This window comes from Rhodnius prolixus, unplaced genomic scaffold (genome assembly GCF_049639745.1).
Source record: "Rhodnius prolixus isolate KJV_2025 unplaced genomic scaffold, Rpr scaffold_2, whole genome shotgun sequence".
Classification (NCBI taxonomy): domain Eukaryota; kingdom Metazoa; phylum Arthropoda; class Insecta; order Hemiptera; family Reduviidae; genus Rhodnius; species Rhodnius prolixus.
In genome coordinates this window covers 57,981,056-57,999,898 of record NW_027411592.1, presented here as the reverse complement: position 1 = coordinate 57,999,898, position 18,843 = coordinate 57,981,056, and the positions used below count along the sequence as shown (strand labels likewise).

The 18,843-nt window shown below is 32.5% G+C and overlaps 1 protein-coding gene across 6 annotated transcripts in view; it reads right to left on the bottom strand.

The window, feature by feature from the left end:
- LOC141450059 (band 7 protein AGAP004871) overlaps positions 1-18,843 on the bottom strand; it is a 261,143-nt gene that overhangs the window by 222,388 nt on the left and 19,912 nt on the right. The gene's annotated exons all lie outside the window — the stretch shown is intronic.

Sequence of the window (18,843 nt, the reverse complement as noted above, 5' to 3'; positions counted from 1 at the left end):
AATTGCAGCTTTCTATCTGCATTTATAAAGAAGATATAAGGTAATAAAGTTGGGGATCTTTACATTTCCTTCAAATTTTGAATCGCTGTATCTCCTTTCCAAAGAGGGTAAATTCCGCGAAACTAGGTACAATTATAGTACTGTTTTTCCTCTACAATCATGCATAATGGCAGCTTTCTATTTTTATTTATAAAGGAGAAACCCGTTGATAAAATTTGGAATCTTTACATTTGCTTCAAATTTCGAATTGCTGTATCTCCTCCCTGAAGAAAGTAAATCCTGCGAAACTTTGTACAATTATAGTACTGTTTTTCCTCTACAATTGTGCATAATTGCAGCTTTCTATCTGTATTTATAAAGAAGATATAAGGTGATAAAGTTGGGGATCTTTACATTTCCTTCAAATTTTGAATTGCTGTATCTCCTCCCTGAAGAAGGTAAATCCTGCGAAACTTTGTACAATTATAGTGCTGTTTTTCTTCTACAATTGGGCATAATTGCAGCTTTCTATCTGTATTTATGAAGAAGATATAATGTGATAAAGTTGGGGATCTTTACATTTCCTTCAAATTTTGAATTGCTGTATCTCCTCTCTCAATATGGTAAATCCTGCGAAACTTTGTACAATTATAGTACTGTTTTTCCTCTACAATTTTGCATAGTTACAGCTTTCTATCTCTATTTATAAAGGAGAAAAAAGGTGATAAAGTTTGGAATCTTTACATTTCCTTCAAATTTCAAATTGCTGTATCTCCTCCCTGAAAAGGCTAAATCCTGCGAAACATTGTACAATTATAGTACTGTTTTTCCTCTACAATTGTAAATAATTGCAGCTTTCTATCTGCATTTATAAAGAAGATATAAGGTGATAAATTTGGGGATCTTTACATTTCCTTCAAATTTTGAATTGCTGTATCTCCTTTCCGAAGTGGGGAAATTCCGCGAAACTAGGTACAATTATAGTACTGTTTTTCCTCTACAATCATGCATAATGGCAGCTTTCTATTTTTATTTATAAAGGAGAAACCCGTTGATAAAATTTGGAATCTTTACATTTGCTTCAAATTTCGAATTGCTGTATCTCCTCCCTGAAGAAGGTAAATCCTGCGAAACTTTGTACAATTATAGTACTGTTTTTCCTCTACAATTGTGCATAATTGCAGCTTTCTATCTGTATTTATAAAGAAGATATAAGGTGATAAAGTTGGGGATCTTTACATTTCCTTCAAATTTTGAATTGCTGTATCTCCTCCCTGAAGAAGGTAAATCCTGCGAAACTTTGTACAATTATAGTGCTGTTTTTCTTCTACAATTGGGCATAATTGCAGCTTTCTATCTGTATTTATGAAGAAGATATAATGTGATAAAGTTGGGGATCTTTACATTTCCTTCAAATTTTGAATTGCTGTATCTCCTCTCTCAATAAGGTAAATCCTGCGAAACTTTGTACAATTATAGTACTGTTTTTCCTCTACAATTTTGCATAGTTACAGCTTTCTATCTCTATTTATAAAGGAGAAAAAAGGTGATAAAGTTTGGAATCTTTACATTTCCTTCAAATTTCAAATTGCTGTATCTCCTCCCTGAAAAGGCTAAATCCTGCGAAACATTGTACAATTATAGTACTGTTTTTCCTCTACAATTATGCATAGTTAAAGCTTTCTATCTCTATTTATAAAGGAGAAAAAAGGTGATAAAGTTTGGAATCTTTACATTTCCTTCAAATTTCAAATTGCTGTATCTCCTCTCTGAATAGGGTAAATCCTGCGAAACATTGTACAATTATAGTGCTGTTTTTCCTCTACAATTGTGCATAATTGCAGCTTTCTATCTGTATTTATAAAGAAGATATAAGGTGGTAAATTTGGGGATCTTTACATTTCCTTCAAATTTTGAATTGCTGTATCTCCTCTCTGAATAGGGTAAATCCTGCGAAACTAAGTACAATTATAGTACTGCTTTTCCTCTACAATCATGCCTAATAGCAGCTTTCTATCTTTATTTATAAAGCAGAAACCCGGTGATAAAGTTTGGAATCTTTACATTTCCTTCAAATTTCAAATTGCTGTATCTCCTCCCTGAAAAGGGTAAATTCCGCGAAACTTTGTACAATTATAGTACTGTTTTTCCTCTACAATCATGCATAATGGCAGCTTTCTATCTTTATTTATAAAGGAGAAACCCGGTGATAAAGTTGGGGATCTTTACATTTCCTTCAAATTTCGATTTGCTGTATCTCCTCTCTGAATAGGGTAAATCCTGCCTAACTTTGTACAATTATAGTTCTGTCTTTCCTCTACAATTGTGCATAATTGCAGCTTTTTATCTGTATTTATAAAGAAGATATATGGTGATAATGTTTGGAATCTTTACATTTCCTTCAAATTTCAAATTGCTGTATCTCCTCCCTGAAAAGGGTAAATCCTGCGAAACTTTGTACAATTATAGTACTGTTTTTCCTCTACAATTGTAAATAATTGCAGCTTTCTATCTGCATTTATTAAGAAGATATAAGGTGATAAAGTTGGGGATCTTTACATTTCCTTCAAATTTTGAATCGCTGTATCTCCTTTCCAAAGAGGGTAAATTCCGCGAAACTAGGTACAATTATAGTACTGTTTTTCCTCTACAATCATGCATAATGGCAGCTTTCTATCTTTATTTATAAAGGAGAAACCCGTTGATAAATTTGGGGATCTTTACATTTCCTTCAAATTTCGAATTGCTGTATCTCCTCTCTGAATAGGGTAAATCCTGCCTATCTTTGTACAATTATAGTACTGTTTTTCCTCTACAATTGTGCATAATTGCAGCTTTCTATCTGTATTTATAAAGAAGATATATGGTGATAAAGTTGGGGATCTTTACATTTCCTGCAAATTTTGAATTTCTGTATCTCCTCTTAGAAAAGGGTAAATCCCGCGAAACTAGGTACAATTATAGTACTGTTTTTCCTCTACAATCATGCATAATGGCAGCTTTCTATCTTTATTCATAAAAGAGAAACCCGTTGATAAAATTTGGAATCTTTACATTTCCTTCAAATTTTGAATTGCTGTATCTCCTCCCTGAAGAAGGTAAATCCTGCGAAACTTTGTACAATTATAGTACTGTTTTTCCTCTACAATTGGGTATAATTGCAGCTTTCTATCTGTATTTATAAAGAAGATATAAGGTGATAAAGTTGGGGATCTTTACATTTCCTTCAAATTTTGAATTGCTGTATCTCCTCCCTGAAGAAGGTAAATCCTGCGAAACTTTGTACAATTATAGTACTGTTTTTCCTCTACAATTTTGCATAGTTACAGCTTTCTATCTCTATTTATAAAGGAGAAAAAAGGTGATAAAGTTTGGAATCTTTACATTTCCTTCAAATTTCAAATTGCTGTATCTCCTCCCTGAAAAGGCTAAATCCTGCGAAACATTGTACAATTATAGTACTGTTTTTCCTCTACAATTGTAAATAATTGCAGCTTTCTATCTGCATTTATAAAGAAGATATAAGGTGATAAATTTGGGGATCTTTACATTTCCTTCAAATTTTGAATTGCTGTATCTCCTTTCCGAAGTGGGGAAATTCCGCGAAACTAGGTACAATTATAGTACTGTTTTTCCTCTACAATCATGCATAATGGCAGCTTTCTATCTTTATTTATAAAGGAGAAACCCGGTGATAAAGTTGGGGATCTTTACATTTCCTTCAAATTTCGATTTGCTGTATCTCCTCTCTGAATAGGGTAAATCCTGCCTAACTTTGTACAATTATAGTTCTGTCTTTCCTCTACAATTGTGCATAATTGCAGCTTTTTATCTGTATTTATAAAGAAGATATATGGTGATAATGTTTGGAATCTTTACATTTCCTTCAAATTTCAAATTGCTGTATCTCCTCCCTGAAAAGGGTAAATTCCGCGAAACTTTGTACAATTATAGTACTGTTTTTCCTCTACAATCATGCATAATGGCAGCTTTCTATCTTTATTTATAAAGGAGAAACCCGGTGATAAAGTTGGGGATCTTTACATTTCCTTCAAATTTCGATTTGCTGTATCTCCTCTCTGAATAGGGTAAATCCTGCCTAACTTTGTACAATTATAGTTCTGTCTTTCCTCTACAATTGTGCATAATTGCAGCTTTTTATCTGTATTTATAAAGAAGATATATGGTGATAATGTTTGGAATCTTTACATTTCCTTCAAATTTCAAATTGCTGTATCTCCTCCCTGAAAAGGGTAAATCCTGCGAAACTTTGTACAATTATAGTACTGTTTTTCCTCTACAATTGTAAATAATTGCAGCTTTCTATCTGCATTTATTAAGAAGATATAAGGTGATAAAGTTGGGGATCTTTACATTTCCTTCAAATTTTGAATCGCTGTATCTCCTTTCCAAAGAGGGTAAATTCCGCGAAACTAGGTACAATTATAGTACTGTTTTTCCTCTACAATCATGCATAATGGCAGCTTTCTATCTTTATTTATAAAGGAGAAACCCGTTGATAAATTTGGGGATCTTTACATTTCCTTCAAATTTCGAATTGCTGTATCTCCTCTCTGAATAGGGTAAATCCTGCCTATCTTTGTACAATTATAGTACTGTTTTTCCTCTACAATTGTGCATAATTGCAGCTTTCTATCTGTATTTATAAAGAAGATATATGGTGATAAAGTTGGGGATCTTTACATTTCCTGCAAATTTTGAATTTCTGTATCTCCTCTTAGAAAAGGGTAAATCCCGCGAAACTAGGTACAATTATAGTACTGTTTTTCCTCTACAATCATGCATAATGGCAGCTTTCTATCTTTATTCATAAAAGAGAAACCCGTTGATAAAATTTGGAATCTTTACATTTCCTTCAAATTTTGAATTGCTGTATCTCCTCCCTGAAGAAGGTAAATCCTGCGAAACTTTGTACAATTATAGTACTGTTTTTCCTCTACAATTGGGTATAATTGCAGCTTTCTATCTGTATTTATAAAGAAGATATAAGGTGATAAAGTTGGGGATCTTTACATTTCCTTCAAATTTTGAATTGCTGTATCTCCTCCCTGAAGAAGGTAAATCCTGCGAAACTTTGTACAGTTATAGTACTGTTTTTCCTCTACAATCATGCATAATGGCAGCTTTCTATCTGTATTTATAAAGGAGATATAAGGTGAAAAATTTTGGAATCTTTACATTTCCTTCAAATTTTGAATTGCTGTATCTCCTCTCTGAAAAGGGTAAATCCTGCGAAACTTTGTACAATTATAGTACTGTTTTTCCTCGACAATTGTGCATAATTGCAGCTTTCTATCTGTATTTATAAAGAAGATATATGGTGATAAATTTGGGGATCTTTACATTTCCTGCAAATTTTGAATTTCTGTATCTCCTCTCAGAAAAGGGTAAATCCTGCGAAACTTTGTACAATTATAGTACTGTTTTTCCTCTACAATTGTGCATAATTGCAGCTTCCTATCTGTATTTATAAACAAGATATAAAGTAATAATGTTTGGAATCTTTACATTTCCTTCAAATTTCAAATTGCTGTATCTCCTCCCTGAAAAGGGTAAATCCTGCGAAAGATTGTACAATTATAGTACTGTTCTTCCTCTACAATTGTAAATAATTGCAGCTTTCTATCTGCATTTATGAAGAAGATATAAGGTGACAAAGTTGGGGATCTTTACATTTCCTTCAAATTTTGAATCGCTGTATCTCCTTTCCAAAGAGGGTAAATTCCGCGAAACTAGGTACAATTATAGTACTGTTTTTCCTCTACAATCATGCATAATGGCAGCTTTCTATTTTTATTTATAAAGGAGAAACCCGTTGATAAAATTTGGAATCTTTACATTTCGTTCAAATTTCGAATTGCTGTATCTCCTCCCTGAAGAAGGTAAATCCTGCGAAACTTTGTACAATTATAGTACTGTTTTTCCTCTACAATTGTGCATAATTGCAGCTTTCTATCTGTATTTATAAAGAAGATATAAGGTGATAAAGTTGGGGATCTTTACATTTCCTTCAAATTTTGAATTGCTGTATCTCCTCCCTGAAGAAGGTAAATCCTGCGAAACTTTGTACAATTATAGTGCTGTTTTTCTTCTACAATTGGGCATAATTGCAGCTTTCTATCTGTATTTATAAAGAAGATATATGGTGATAAAGTTGGGGATCTTTACATTTCCTGCAAATTTTGAATTTCTGTATCTCCTCTCAGAAAAGGGTAAATCCCGCGAAACTAGGTACAATTATAGTACTGTTTTTCCTCTACAATCAAGCATAATGGCAGCTTTCTATCTTTATTTATAAAGGAGAAACCCGTTGATAAAATTTGGAATCTTTACATTTCCTTCAAATTTCGAATCGCTGTATCTGCTCTCTGAAAAGGGCAAATCCCGCGATACTAGCTACAATTATAGTACAATCATGCATAATGGCAGCTTTCTATCTGTATTTATAAAGAAGATATATGGTGATAAATTTGGGGATCTGTACATTTCCTGCAAATTTTGAATTGCTGTATCTCCTCTCTGAAAAGGGTAAACCCTGCGAAACTTTGTACAATTATAGTACTGTTTTTCCTCTACAATTGTGCATAATTGCAGCTTTCTATCTGTATTTATAAAAAAGATATAAGGTGATAAAGTTGGGGATCTTTACATTTCCTTCAAATTTTGAATTGCTGTATCTCCTCTCTGAAAAGGGTAAATCCTGCGAAACTTTGTACAATTATAGTACTGTTTTTCCTCTACAATTGCAAATAATTGCAGCTTTCTATCTGTATTTATAAAGAAGATATATGGTGATAAATTTGGGGATCTTTACATTTCCTGCAAATTTTGAATTTCTGTATCTCCTCTCAGAAAAGGGTAAATCCTGCGAAACTTTGTACAATTATAGTACTGTTTTTCCTCTACAATTGTGCATAATTGCAGCTTTCTATCTGTATTTATAAACAAGATATAAAGTAATAATGTTTGGAATCTTTACATTTCCTTCAAATTTCAAATTGCTGTATCTCCTTCCTGAAAAGGGTAAATCCTGCGAAACATTGTACAATTATAGTACTGTTCTTCCTCTACAATTGTAAATAATTGCAGCTTTCTATCTGCATTTATAAAGAAGATATAAGGTGATAAAGTTGGGGATCTTTACATTTCCTTCAAATTTTGAATCGCTGTATCTCCTTTCCAAAGAGGGTGAATTCCGCGAAACTAGGTACAATTATAGTACTGTTTTTCCTCTACAATCATGCATAATGGCAGCTTTCTATTTTTATTTATAAAGGAGAAACCCGTTGATAAAATTTGGAATCTTTACATTTCCTTCAAATTTCGAATTGCTGTATCTCCTCCCTGAAGAAGGTAAATCCTGCGAAACTTTGTACAATTATAGTACTGTTTTTCCTCTACAATTGTGCATAATTGCAGCTTTCTATCTCTATTTATAAAGAAGATATAAGGTGATAAAGTTGGGGATCTTTACATTTCCTTCAAATTTTGAATTGCTGTATCTCCTCCCTGAAGAAGGTAAATCCTGCGAAACTTTGTACAATTATAGTGCTGTTTTTCTTCTACAATTGGGCATAATTGCAGCTTTCTATCTGTATTTATGAAGAAGATATAATGTGATAAAGTTGGGGATCTTTACATTTCCTTCAAATTTTGAATTGCTGTATCTCCTCTCTCAATAAGGTAAATCCTGCGAAACTTTGTACAATTATAGTACTGTTTTTCCTCTACAATTTTGCATAGTTACAGCTTTCTATCTCTATTTATAAGGGAGAAAAAAGGTGATAAAGTTTGGAATCTTTACATTTCCTTCAAATTTCAAGTTGCTGTATCTCCTCCCTGAAAAGGCTAAATCCTGCGAAACATTGTACAATTATAGTACTGTTTTTCCTCTACAATTGTAAATAATTGCAGCTTTCTATCTGCATTTATAAAGAAGATATAAGGTGATAAAGTTGGGGATCTTTACATTTCCTTCAAATTTTGAATTGCTGTATCTCCTCTCTCAATAAGGTAAATCCTGCGAAACTAGGTACAATTATAGTACTGTTTTTCCTCTACAATCATGCATAATGGCAGCTTTCTATCTTTATTTATAAAGGAGAAACCCGGTGATAAAGTTGGGGATCTTTACATTTCCTTCAAATTTCGATTTGCTGTATCTCCTCTCTGAATAGGGTAAATCCTGCCTAACTTTGTACAATTATAGTACTGTTTTTCCTCTACAATTGTGCATAATTGCAGCTTTCTATCTGTATTTATAAAGAAGATATATGGTGATAAAGTTGGGGATCTTTACATTTCCTGCAAATTTTGAATTTCTGTATCTCCTCTCAGAAATGGGTAAATCCCGCGAAACTAGGTACATTTATAGTACTGTTTTTCCTCTACAATCATGCATAATGGCAGCTTTCTATCTTTATTTATAAAGGAGAAACCCGTTGATAAAATTTGGAATCTTTACATTTCCTTCAAATTTCGAATCGCTGTATCTGCTCTCTGAAAAGGGCAAATCCCGCGATACTAGCTACAATTTAAGTACAATCATGCATAATGGCAGCTTTCTATCTGTATTTATAAAGAAGATATATGGTGATAAATTTGGGGATCTGTACATTTCCTGCAAATTTTGAATTGCTGTATCTCCTCTCTGAAAAGGGTAAACCCTGCGAAACTTTGTACAATTATAGTACTGTTTTTCCTCTACAATTGTGCATAATTGCAGCTTTCTATCTGTATTTATAAAAAAGATATAAGGTGATAAAGTTGGGGATCTTTACATTTCCTTCAAATTTTGAATTGCTGTATCTCCTCTCTGAAAAGTGTAAATCCTGCGAAACTTTGTACAATTATAGTACTGTTTTTCCTCTACAATTGTGCATAATTGCAGCTTTCTATCTGTATTTATAAAGAAGATATATGGTGATAAATTTGGGGATCTTTACATTTCCTGCAAATTTTGAATTTCTGTATCTCCTCTCAGAAAAGGGTAAATCCTGCGAAACTTTGTACAATTATAGTACTGTTTTTCCTCTACAATTGTGCATAATTGCAGCTTTCTATTTGTATTTATAAACAAGATATAAAGTAATAATGTTTGGAATCTTTACATTTCCTTCAAATTTCAAATTGCTGTATCTCCTTCCTGAAAAGGGTAAATCCTGCGAAACATTGTACAATTATAGTACTGTTCTTCCTCTACATTTGTAAATAATTGCAGCTTTCTATCTGCATTTATAAAGAAGATATAAGGTGATAAAGTTGGGGATCTTTACATTTCCTTCAAATTTTGAATCGCTGTATCTCCTTTCCAAAGAGGGTAAATTCCGCGAAACTAGGTACAATTATAGTACTGTTTTTCCTCTACAATCATGCATAATGGCAGCTTTCTATTTTTATTTATAAAGGAGAAACCCGTTGATAAAATTTGGAATCTTTACATTTCCTTCAAATTTCGAATTGCTGTATCTCCTCCCTGAAGAAGGTAAATCCTGCGAAACTTTGTACAATTATAGTACTGTTTTTCCTCTACAATTGTGCATAATTGCAGCTTTCTATCTGTATTTATAAAGAAGATATAAGGTGATAAAGTTGGGGATCTTTACATTTCCTTCAAATTTTGAATTGCTGTATCTCCTCCCTGAAGAAGGTAAATCCTGCGAAACTTTGTACAATTATAGTGCTGTTTTTCTTCTACAATTGGGCATAATTGCAGCTTTCTATCTGTATTTATGAAGAAGATATAATGTGATAAAGTTGGGGATCTTTACATTTCCTTCAAATTTTGAATTGCTGTATCTCCTCTCTCAATAAGGTAAATCCTGCGAAACTTTGTACAATTATAGTACTGTTTTTCCTCTACAATTTTGCATAGTTACAGCTTTCTATCTCTATTTATAAGGGAGAAAAAAGGTGATAAAGTTTGGAATCTTTACATTTCCTTCAAATTTCAAGTTGCTGTATCTCCTCCCTGAAAAGGCTAAATCCTGCGAAACATTGTACAATTATAGTACTGTTTTTCCTCTACAATTGTAAATAATTGCAGCTTTCTATCTGCATTTATAAAGAAGATATAAGGTGATAAAGTTGGGGATCTTTACATTTCCTTCAAATTTTGAATTGCTGTATCTCCTCTCTCAATAAGGTAAATCCTGCGAAACTAGGTACAATTATAGTACTGTTTTTCCTCTACAATCATGCATAATGGCAGCTTTCTATCTTTATTTATAAAGGAGAAACCCGGTGATAAAGTTGGGGATCTTTACATTTCCTTCAAATTTCAATTTGCTGTATCTCCTCTCTGAATAGGGTAAATCCTGCCTAACTTTGTACAATTATAGTACTGTTTTTCCTCTACAATTGTGCATAATTGCAGCTTTCTATCTGTATTTATAAAGAAGATATATGGTGATAATGTTTGGAATCTTTACATTTCCTTCAAATTTCAAATTGCTGTATCTCCTCCCTGAAAAGGGTAAATCCTGCGAAACTTTGTACAATTATAGTACTGTTTTTCCTCTACAATTGCAAATAATTGCAGCTTTCTATCTGCATTTATAAGGAAGATATAAGGTGATAAAGTTGGGGATCTTTACATTTCCTTCAAATTTTGAATCGCTGTATCTCCTTTCCAAAGAGGGTAAATTCCGCGAAACTAGGTACAATTATAGTACTGTTTTTCCTCTACAATCATGCATAATGGCAGCTTTCTATCTTTATTTATAAAGGAGAAACCCGGTGATAAATTTGGGGATCTTTACATTTCCTTCAAATTTCGAATTGCTTTATCTCCTCTCTGAATAGGGTAAATCCTGCCTAACTTTGTACAATTATAGTACTGTTTTTCCTCTACAATTGTGCATAATTGCAGCTTTCTATCTGTATTTATAAAGAAGATATATGGTGATAAAGTTGGGGATCTTTACATTTCCTGCAAATTTTGAATTTCTGTATCTCCTCTCAGAAATGGGTAAATCCCGCGAAACTAGGTACATTTATAGTACTGTTTTTCCTCTACAATCATGCATAATGGCAGCTTTCTATCTTTATTTATAAAGGAGAAACCCGTTGATAAAATTTGGAATCTTTACATTTCCTTCAAATTTCGAATTGCTGTATCCCCTCTCTGAATAGGGTAAATCCTGCGAATCTAGGTACAATTATAGTACTGTTTTTCCTCTACAATTGTGCATAATTGCAGCTTTCTATCTGTATTTATAAAAAAGATATAAGGTGATAAAGTTGGGGATCTTTACATTTCCTTCAAATTTTGAATTGCTGTATCTCCTCCCTGAAGAAGGTAAATCCTGCGAAACTTTGTACAATTATAGTACTGTTTTTCCTCTACAATCATGCATAATGGCAGCTTTCTATCTGTATTTATAAAGGAGATATAAGGTGATAAATTTTGGAATCTTTACATTTCCTTCAAATTTTGAATTGCTGTATCTCCTCCCTGAAGAAGGTAAATCCTGCGAAACTTTGTACAATTATAGTACTGTTTTTCCTCTTCAATTGTAAACAATTGCAGCTTTCTATCTGTATTTATAAAGAAGATATAAGGTGATAAAGTTGGGGATCTTTACAATTCCATCAAATTTTGGATTGCTGTATCTCCTCTCTGAAGAGGGTAAATCCTGCGAAACTAGGTACAATTATAGTACTCTTTTTCCTCTACAATCATGCATAGTTACAGCTATCTATCTCTATTTATAAAGGAGAAACAAGGTGATAAATTTTGGAATCTTTACAATTCCATCAAATTTTGGATTGCTGTATCTCCTCTCTGAAGAAAGTAAATCCTGCGAAACTAGGTACAATTATAGCACTGTTTTTCCTCTACAATCATGCATAGTTACAGTTTTCTATCTCTATTTATAAAGGAGAAATCAGGTGATAAAGTTTGGAATCTTTACATTTCCATCAAATTTTGGATTGTTTTATCTCTGGTCCTATTCGTGTTATCTAGGCGAGAATATGGTCAGTTGTAATACTCGTTTACCTATTCAATTCATAAGTCTATTTAAGGAGTAAATAAGACGGAGTATAGTATTTTCTTGTTTGTAAGAATTAGTTCTAATCGTTTGTCAAATATTCTTTTGATCATTGGGTATCTCAATGTCAGGAATGGGATTCAGGTACCCAGGAGATTGTGTTCCATTGTCCATTATTTTCCAAAATGCGGAACTATGGTTCTACGATATCAAGTTTATCCTAGGCTGTAACTTTATATACACGCACTCCTTATATAATTTTCTTTAAAAATTCTTATTAGAATAGTTCCGTTGGCTGCCCTGTATGGTAACAGCTCAGTTTGATTTCCGGTTTAATGTTGGTAATGTTTAACTAATACTTAAATGTTCAGGAATCAGCAGAATTTTGGGTATAAGTAGTAATTGATTGTCGTGTGAGTGGTCTTACTACATTCTATTATAAATAGAAGATTGATTTAATGATATAATGGCCTACAATGATTTATTGTAGCGTAAAAATGACTGGTTAAAGCTGGCGGCTTATCATTAATGTGCTTTATATAGATTTTAACATTAACTTGATGAAAATAATTTTGAAATAAGAAGCTTACGTCAGGAACTTTTACTTAATAAATACTCGTATTTATTAATGAATTATCATTAATCAAAGCTTTAATAAAATCAGCTGCTTTTCAGTAAAGGCTCTAATTTATAAACAGCTGTTCAGCTGAGCTTAAACACAGGTGTGGTACAAAAAAAAAAAAAAAAAAAATCCCTTATTTTCTTGTGGTAAATTGTGGGTAAAAGTTATAATAAAACCGAACATTTATTTCTGAAAAATGTATCATCTGGGACCATCTAAATTTATCAGCTGTTTTCACGGACTAAGTCATTTGGATTTTTGTTTGCTTTTGTTTTTTGAGGGGCTCACCTTAATGTTTCTTACATCGTTTAACATCCTGGGCACTATTTGGACATAAACTCGGAATTATTTACTACAACTTAATATTTCTTAATGCTTACCCATACAAATGGATACAAATTTGTAATTTTTTTGGGCACCACGATAGCCGAGCGGTTAGAGGCGACACCTGCGAAGCTAATATGTATTGTGATACTGGGTTCGATTCCCAGTCTTAGGCCTTAGATTTTATTTAATGGTCAATAAAAGAACTTTATAGTAAAGTATTTTTGCTAGTCGCCTCCGTCGACGACACCTAATTGGTAGTTGGCCAAGTTTCTGTTAAATTGAAATTGTACTTTATGATAATATTTGGGAGATATTGCTGCATTTACGACAGATGCATAAATTACTTAATTATAATTAATGTCTAAAGGAACGCAAACTAAACTTTCGTCATAAATTTAATATTTCTCTACCTTTGAAATCCCCAGGTAATTCCAGGTAGTTTAATTAGTATTAATTAACTAAATGATTCCATAAATTGTAAATGATGTAAAGTAATATTCCATTAAATTGAAATTTAATTTGAGTAAAGTTATCGCCTATTTTTTTTTTTTTTCATGGCGGGTCTGAATTAGGGTACTGCCCATTTATATGATCATTTAAAAATAAATAAAATTGTTTACAATCATTGCGTTAAACGTTCTTTTTTAAAATATTGAGATTCGTTCAGGCGCCACGGTAGCCAAGCGGTTAAGAGACTAGACCCGCAATGCTAAGATGTATTGTTGGTTTAGTGGGTTCGATTCCCCCGGTCTAGGCCTTGGATTTTATTTAATGGTTAATAAAAAAAATGTACAGTAAAGTATGTTTGCTAGTCGCCTCCGTCCACGACACCTAATTTGATAGTTGGACGTAAAGCCTGCCTGAAAAAATAGGCATTACTATTGAGATTCGATCTATTAAAAGTACCTAGTTTAAAAAAAAAGAAAAATTGAAGAAGCCTATTAATTAATAAAATTAAGTTTCCATTTCACACCAAAAATTAAAAAAATGGATATCTTTAAAGAAACTGGGCACATAATTTTCAATACACTTTTTTTCATTTTTATTAATTATTTATTGCTACCTGTATAATACATAAATACAAAGCGTTGATAGTGAGTTATCTACAATTGCATTAAGCAATAAAAAAAACTGCCCAGCATAGCCGATGCATTGCGCATCCAGATAGAGGGGATAACAGCCAGTGTTGACACTTTCGGGAATTTTAGCGATAGATTGGAATTGTCTAGGATAAGGGAATCAAGAAATCAATGTTAGTTTAGACTGTTTGTGGTGGATTATCAGGATGCATTACTGAGGAAAGAGTTCAGAACTCTGTTGAATTAGGATGGCAGAATAAGCTTCTGTGGAAATTGATACATTTGCTGGAACAATGGGGAATATTTAGTTCATTGTGAAGCGTGTGGTAGAGAGACATAATAGCATTAAACAATACGGCAAAGGAATTTTTTGTAATGAAAGTGATTTGATCGGATTACATTGGGAGAGTTTAGTTCAGTCCCAAAGCTCTAATCCGTATGTCCAGATGGTTTTAAGTAAAGTATTTTGTTTAGATTTAGGTCCGATCATGCGTCTTTGTTGCTGACGTCCTAATCTCAATAAAACACACATCAGAAAAATTAACTGTAGAAATAGCTGCTAGACATCAATCCATTAAATTCATAAATCATAAATTTACTAAATCAGTATAATAAATTAAATTCAATTTGGAATATTGTAATAAAATTATAACATTAGGGCGACTAGAATTTATCCATACATAGATTTTACGTTATTTGCACAATTACAATTAAATAATAATTATTCCTCCAGTACCTAATATTATCTATTTAAATAATTGACCTCCATTACTGTATGAAATCCAATGTAACGCTTCGATAATTTCTACATTAATAATAATTATACTTAACAAATTAAATTTGAAAATGAAAGTAAATAAAACACCTACATAAGTATAAATAAATGGGGCGCCACGATAGCCGAGCGGTTAGAGGCGAGACCTGCGAAGCTAATATGTATTGTGGTACTGGGTTCGATTCCCGGTCTTAGGCCTTGGATTTTATTTAATGGTTAATAAAAGAAATTTACAGTAAACTATGTTTGCTAGTCTCCTCCGTCCACGACACCTAATTGGTAGTTGGACCTTAAGCCCCGCCTGAAAAAATAGGCGATTACTTTACTTTTATAAATAAATAAAATACCACGATTACCACAGATTATGTATTTAAATAGCCAGCCATCAACCTTAAAGAACAAGAAACTCTTAAAGTTCCAATGTTAAAGAAATATAAAATGATGTCTGTTTGTTAGAAAGAATACAGCTTCCATAAAATTTGTTCTCTGTCAAAATATCAAAAATCAGTAAAAGTTATGCCTAGTTTTCAATGAGAACCTTTGATGTATCTCCAGAATGTGTTATAGATGCTGGGAAAAAGGACTTTCTGGACAATTGTATTTCTGGTGGACTGATGTTTCACCAAACTTTGATCTAGAACATAATATTCACTTTCTTGAACCTATGTTATATTATCTGCGTCACACTAAAACTTGCCAACTGTCCCTCCTGTTCTTATAAACATGGCCTTACTGTCATGCGTTGCTATGGTAAAGTTTCTGGGACTCTACAAAGTGAAACACTTGACGTGGAACCCACATACAAAACTAAACCCTAATGAAGTGTAAAAAAAAAGGTTACTACCTCACCCCAGCGACTACTAGACGAACTAACATTCGAAACTAACATTAAATTAAGTAATTACGAAAAAAACCATTTGGTTTTAGAGACTCAGAGTTACAGATTTCTTGTAAGCGTCTCAATGTCCACCAACTCCAATCACTTCAATCAAAAATACTCTTCCGTATTAACTGTTGTTCCTTTTTACCATCCCAACATGACGAATCCATTCCGATTTTCTCGATCCCATTAAATCAATGAGCTTAACCGAACTTGTAATCGCACGTTCCTTTTTCCTGTTATAATCCTTTAATCTATCAACTTTCCTCATCATCCAGTCCTAGCTTGAATCTCCTTCAACGAACTGAGACGATAGTGAACTCAGATGATCTCATAAAATGAAAGATTATAGACTATCGCCACTAGGTGATTTCTCCTACGCTGTCAATTGTGAATCAGATTAAATTGTTGGTTACTGGTTCCGTTAGCGGAGCAGCATTTGTAAAAACAATGTAAAGAAAAAGAGAAAAGACTTCGCAAATAATTATCCATAGTTCGCTAAATTCAATTTCTTTATCAAAACAGTGATTCAAAAAATTGCTTTTTTGAACAAAACTTTGTACTTTATTTTTTAATTTAAATATTATCAATTATTTTCTAAACAGATGCTCGTGTACAATGTTCTATTTTAGCTTCTGTTCGCCAAGCTTTCATAGAATTTAAGCTGCCCCTGATCCTAGCTTGGAGACGCCCATGGTCCATTTTGGAGATGTAACCACAGTTTTCGCCCATATCTGCAAGTGATTTTATATTTTAAAACCAGATTGTTCATGTGCCACCTTGATCCTGTATAATGGAAGGAAGCGTATGAATTACTTACTCCCATGAACTTGCCCAAATATTTCCCTCTTTCTGATCAAATTATGCTAAGATTTACTTAGAACGAATTGTTACAAAAAAAAAAATTCCAAATAGGTAAAGACGATAGGTTTTTTTTGAAAAAGAAAAATTAAAAACAAACATTATTACTCAAATTACAGTGAGTGGGGATATAGGAAAACACAAGTACAGTGTACAGGACTAATTGGAAAGACAAAGGATTTCCATTTGAAGTTAGTGAAATCGAAACAGTTTTCCAAACTAAAAGTTTGCTTACTTGTATAAAGTTTGAAACTTGAAGACGAAAGTTGAATCAAGTTGACAAAGTTCAGTGTATACAGGTGGTGTGAAATCAGCGTTGTGTTGTACGCGAGGAAATCTCGGCGAGTTTAAATTAGATGTGGCTTTAGGAGAGTCATTTTCGCTCGAGTAAGAATGTGTAGCAATTGTGTGATATATTTTTTTTTTTATTTATTTTCAAGTTTGCACCAGAAATGTTTTTTAAAAAAATGGTAAATGGTACCAAAAAGAATAAAATAAAATTGATTATTTTGTGATTTTACACTTTTAACTTACACTGTTCACACAGATAGACAGTAAATATCATTATTAAATAATTTTTATCATCTTAATGTACAATAAATATAAGACTAGAAAACGATTTGCAAAAATCTTGTACTAGTGCATAAAAAAAACTGAAACAGTCACCAAAAACAATGAACAATTCTTAGAAATATTCGCTCTCTCTTATAATTACTTCTTATGAAGGAAACCAAAGTTTAAATTTATTGTTAAAAAATAATTTTCATTTGTATGATTCCATTAAATGTTATATAATTTAATTTCTCTTTTAAAAAAAAAAAAAGATATAAATGTAGAGAAAAAAAACAGAGTACTCAATGTAGTTCTCCAGTTCGCTCATAGGTAGCGCGGGTTGCCTAATTTTATACTTAGTCTTGTTTACACCAATATCTTAGTAGAAAAAAACAGCTGTTTTGGTGTTCTCTGACCACTACAAGGTATTTAGAAGTCAGATAGATATTAAGAAAATTTATTTATCTGTAAGTCTGTAAACGGTTCTTATTTTTTTCCTGATTTAAAAAGCTTTTAAAGGACTATTTTCCCGACTACTTGGTATCGATTTACTTCTATCTTTAATAGAATTAAAAGAAAATTAATTTTTCCTTATAGTTTTTTAAACTATTGGGTCATTGATCATTTGATTGAAAAATTATAAATGAATTCTTTTATTGAAAAGTTGTCCCCAATGAAATAATTAACAAAGTAGGGGAGAGGAGGGCACATTTGAACAGAATTTACATTTTTCTGTAACACAGAGTGCGCACAGAATCTGTATTATTGAACCTTTTTATTTTGTTTTCTACAACTTTTAAGTCTTCTTATTAACAGATCTATATCAATAAACAGTTGGTACTTTAAATACATATCTATATTTTTTTTAATTTAAAAATATTGTGTGTCAATCTGCCCCACTAGTGGGGGTAGCTTTGAACACAATATAAAATAGAAAGAAATGATATTACTTCACTCTGAATCTACGTTCTATCAGTTATTTCTCTCTCGACTACTACATTACTTTCTCTTTTAAACCACTGAAATCTAGTTCAAAGGTTCTGAGAATGACTCAGTTCGGGATGTTGTACTCCCGAAGTGGTGATGGGTTTAGGGAAGTTTGAACAAAATATTCGGGTTTGATGCGCTTCTTAATGTAGTAAGGTTCGGACCCACTTTCCCCTTCTCTGCGATTAAACAAAAAAAAAAAAAAATCACAAATTTGCAGGTCGGTAGGGCGGCACATTTTAACCGGTGATGTTGAAATGTGGTGCCCCTCTCCTTCCAATAAAAGGAAATATAATATCCAACACTTTTTGTGCAAGCAAATAGTCTTTTGTAAATACTAGATTTAAAAATACGAATTCCAAATGTTAATATGGACTAACAATACTTACACCTTGTCCACTACAAATCTTCACAATACACTTCCAAAGATGCAACAAAAAATTTTACTTCCACCTTACAAAATATAACATTCCTCAATTCTGGACTTTACTAAACACACAATGAAAACGAAGGGAAACTCTGTCAATTATACAACAGGTCTACCACAAAAATATGGGGATAATTACCAATTATAAATGTTTTAAATAATTGGCGAGAAATTAAAATTGTTCAAAGGTGCCTCCCAGATAAAAATGTGCCCCCCTCTCCACTATTTAAAAACTGTGGCACATCTATGAGAGAAGTTAATGATAGAAACAGATTATTTGAAAAAACTGAAGCTGGTTAGAGTGTTGCAGGTAGCCTGAAAAACTGCAATTAAATTGTGT